Source organism: Puma concolor, chromosome C1, assembly GCF_028749965.1.
Source record: "Puma concolor isolate L17-30 chromosome C1, mPumCon1.1.hap2, whole genome shotgun sequence".
Lineage (NCBI taxonomy): Eukaryota > Metazoa > Chordata > Mammalia > Carnivora > Felidae > Puma > Puma concolor.
The window spans coordinates 111,446,661-111,451,099 of record NC_141674.1 but is presented as its reverse complement, the minus strand read 5'-3'; the positions used below and the strand labels follow the sequence as shown (position 1 = coordinate 111,451,099).

The 4,439-nt window shown below is 38.7% G+C and overlaps 1 pseudogene; it reads left to right on the top strand.

Annotated features, from left to right (window-relative positions):
• Window positions 1-2,638: 2,638 nt before the first annotated feature.
• On the top strand, window positions 2,639-3,942 carry LOC112865480 (DNA sliding clamp PCNA pseudogene; annotated as a pseudogene).
• The last annotated feature ends 497 nt before the right edge of the window (window positions 3,943-4,439 follow it).

Sequence of the window (4,439 nt, the reverse complement as noted above, 5' to 3'; positions counted from 1 at the left end):
TTTTTTTTTTTTTTCTTAATCCATTCAGCCACCCTATGTTGTTTTTTTTAAATTTTTTAATGTTTATTTATTTTTGAGAGAGACAGAGAGACAGAGTGCAAGCAGGGGAGGGACAGAGAGAGGGAGACACAGAATCTGAAGCAGGCTTCAGGCTCTGAACTGTTTGCACAAAGCCCGACTTGGGGCTCAAACTCATGGACTGCAAGATCATGACCTGAGCGGAAGTCAGATGCTTCACCAACTGAGCCACCCAGTCGCCCCCACCCTATGTTTTTTGATTGGAACTTTTAGACCATTTATATTTGAATTAATTATTAATAAGTATGTACTTAGCCATTTTGTTAATTGTTTTCTGGTTGTTTTTGTAGTTCTTCTCTATTCCTCTCTTCTTGCTCTTTTCCATTGTGATTTGATGACTTTTTTAGTGTTATGCTTGGATCTTTTTCTTTTTCTTTTTGTGTGTACCTATTATAGGTTTTGGGTTTGTGGTTATGATGAGGTTCATATATAATATCCTATGTATATAGCAATCTATATTAAGTTGATGGTTTTAAAATTTTGAATTCATCCAAAAAGCACTGTATTATTACTCCCTGCCTTCTACAAAAGTACATTTTTTTAGTTGAATAGAAATCTCACTTAGAAAAAAACATTTTCCAAATGTTTATTTGTTTTTGAGAGAGAATGTGCACACATGTGCATGCAAGTGGGGGAGGGACAGAGAGAGAGGGAGACAGAGGATCCGAAGCAGGCTCTGCACTGATAGTAGAGAGCCTGATGTGGGGCTTAAACTCATGAACCTTGAGATCATGACCTGATCTCACTGCATTGATAGTGTGGAAGTTGCTTGGGATTCTCTCTCTCTCTCTCTCTCTCTCTCTCTCTCTCTCTCCCACTCTCTCTGCTCCTCCCCTGCTTGTGCACTCACTCTCTCTCTCTCTGTCTCTCTCAAAAATAAATAAAATAAAAATAAATAAATAAACTAAGTTTGAAACCAGAGGAGAAGGATGATTTTAACACATTTAGGATATTGAAGTGTTCAAAAGACATTAATGTTATAGCAAGTAAAAATAAAGTGATTGCCCTAACTACAATATGAAGAAAATGTTACAATGAAGATAGTTTGAACAAACGCTATTGGAGGTATTGTTATATCTCACATTCTGTATCTCAAACTTATGTTCCTTATTTTCCACAAAAAATTGAAACAATAAAGAAATGTAGTTAGAGAAAATATACACGTGCTGATAGTTGAATTAGACTTGAAGCTTGAAGAATGATCTGGTTTCTCCTTTACATTGAAGGATGATGATAAGATACTGAGATGAAGACAGTTCATTTGTCTAGGAAAAGGAATGTATTGTTTCTGTAATCACAGTTCTATTGGTGTGAACTACAATTCGCAATCCAGACCTAATAAAATTCAAAAGACAGACTTGAATGTGAGCTAGCTGTGCACACTGCATTGTAACTTGTATTTGAAGCCATCCTAAACCTACAACTAGCAAGCACACACATTGCAATGTAGTCTTCTTAATTCTGGCGGGAGGGTTATGTGTTACATTTAAATATTAGCAAATAACATTTTAGGAAAGCGTGGTTATGATTTTACTTTACTATGTGTTATGGGCCGATTTGTGTCCTCCACCAAATTCATATATCTTGGAGTCTAAACAGCCGGTCCCTCAGGATGTGACTATATTCAGAGATAGGGTCTTTAAAGCGGTGATATTGTTAAAATGAGGCCATTTAGGGTGGATTCCTGATCCAGACTGATTGGCATCCTTACAAGAAGTGGGGATTAGATCAGAGACACCAAAGGTGCAGGTGCACTGAGGAAAGTTATGTGAAGACACTTCTGCCACCCAAGGGGAGAGCCTTCAGGAGAAACCAAACCTGCTTATACTTTGATCTTGGACTTCCAGCCTCCAAAATTGTGAGATAATAAATGTCTGCTATTTCATCCCTGATGTCAGTGATATTTTGTTTGGCAGCCCGAACAAACTATATACAATATATACATAATAGGTGGTAGAGTTTGTGAAATTTTAGTTTCTGTTGCATGTATGGGTACTGAGTCTCAATGCAAGATGCATTTCTTATTATGGGTTATAGGTCAAAGTGTTGGAAAAACATTGAATTAGAAGAAATGAAGGATTGTTGCCTCGCAGCTCTGAAACAAGCCAGTTGAACCAGAAACTTGCACTATGCAGACCTGGAGAAACTCTGGCCCTGCCTTTCACAGGGAGAAGCTTAAGTTAGAGAAATGCTCTCCAAAGCTTTGTGCTTCTTCCAAAAATAAGTCTAGAATAGGGTTCCAGGGTGGAGTTTGGGGATGGAATTCACAGGGCCTGTGAACTTGGATAGAAAAAAGATACATATTTATTTTCACTAATGTGTATCTGAAAATGACCTTTTCTATCAATTACAGATGGAAGCAACAGATTTCAGTAATATTAGCAATACTGGTAACTTTGTCACCAATTGAAATCACCCATGTTTCCACACCATGTCACACAAACTGAACCTTGATATATAGACTACAACCATCATTATATCAAAAGTATATGGGTTTGTAGGTTATCTCCCTGGATCTCGGCTTTCCCTTCTGCATTTGCTGGCTGGCTCTTACCCTGTGATGCTGGAGCAGGCTACAACTTGCTCCTGGGCTCCGTCTGTAGCTGCGTTGTTCGAGGCACGCCTGGTCCAGGCATCATCCTGAAGAAGGTGTTGGAGGCGCTTAAGGATCTCATCAACGAGGCCTGCTGGGACGTGAGCTCTGCACAGCCTGGACTCCTCCCATGTCTCCCTGGTGCAGCTCACCCTGCCTTCTGAGGACTTCAACATGTACCCACTGCTACCGCAACTTGGCCTTGGGTGTGAACCTCACCAGCATGTCCAAAACACTAAGATGTGATGGCATTGAAGACATCATTACCCTAAGGGCTGGAGATAATATGGACACCCTGGCACTTGTATTTGAAGCTCCAAACCAAGAAAAGGTTTCAGACTATGAATGAAGTTAATGGATTTAGCTGTTGAACAACTCGAGTTCCAGAACAAGAGGAGCTATGTAGTAAATATGCCTTCTGGTGAATCTGCACGTGTATGCCGAGATCTCAGTCATATTGGAGATGCTGTTGTAATTTCCTGTGCAAAATATGGAGTGAAGTTTTCTGCAAGTGGAGAAAGAGGAAATAGAAATAGTAAGTTGTCACAAACAGGTAATGTCGATAAAGAGGAGGAAGCTGTTACCATAGAGATGAATCAGCCTGTTCAGCTAACTTTTGCACTGAGATACCTGAACTTCTTTACAAAAGCCCAGCACTCTCTCCTACAGTAACACTCAGTGTGTCTGCAGATGAACCCCTGCTGCAGAGTATAAAATTGCAGACATGGGGCACTTAAAGTACTATTTGGCTCCCAAGATCGAGGATGAAGAAGGATCTTAAGCATTCTTAAAATCCAAGAAAATAAAATTAAGCTCTTCGAGAACTGCTTCTGAGATGTCAGCACATACTCAAGTCTCTTCTGTCTCCGAATTTGTACCTCTCAGTACATATGTAGATATTTTATGTAAATAACCTATTTCTTCCTCCATTCTTTACAGTTTGTTTAAAGAATAAAGTCCGAAGTCAAATCTGCTCTTGTTAACCTAGAAATATCTCTGCCTTAATCTAGAAATACCCATGATTTTCATAACAAAAGGGTTTTGACTCTAAATGCAGTTTTAATTTTTTCAATTTAAATAAAAGTTGTTTGAATTTCAAACATCACAACACAGTGCCTCCATTTGGACCGTGACTGTTGCACGTATCCTAGGGAATTCAGTTCAAGCTACTGTTTTCTAGAAATGTGTCTATTTTTTCTACCTAGAGGAGCCTGATAAATAATACATTAGATATGGCATTAAAAGTATTCCAAATACAGCAGGTGACAAGATATCTGGGGGGGAGAGGATTCATTTGCCAAAATTACTTTGGTGTTCTTCTATCTTTAACTCAAGAAATGAACAGAAGTATAGACCAAATCCTATATATTTAGTTATTTTGCCAATTTTGTTAGCAAAACTAAAACTTTAAGAAGCTTCATGAACCCAAAGCTGTGTGTGTTTTAGAAGCCTAGCAGTGCTATAGGGCAGTGTTTCTTTAGCCTAGGGAACCTTTTCAAAGAATCTTGAAAGATTTAGTAGATATGAATTAAGGCCCAAGGAGTATGTTTGTGCAAAAATAATTTTTCTAGGATAACTAGCCTTTTTGGGGACTTAATCCCAGCAGTTGTGAAACAGATTGTTGAAATGTTCTTACTAATGGTGCCACAAGGCCACAAACTGGCATACTACATATTGAGAATTGCTTCATTAAAGCCTTTTTCCCTGTGTATTTTGGCCTTTGTGGTTTAAATGACTGGTTTCTTTGGTGTAATACCTGGAAGAACTC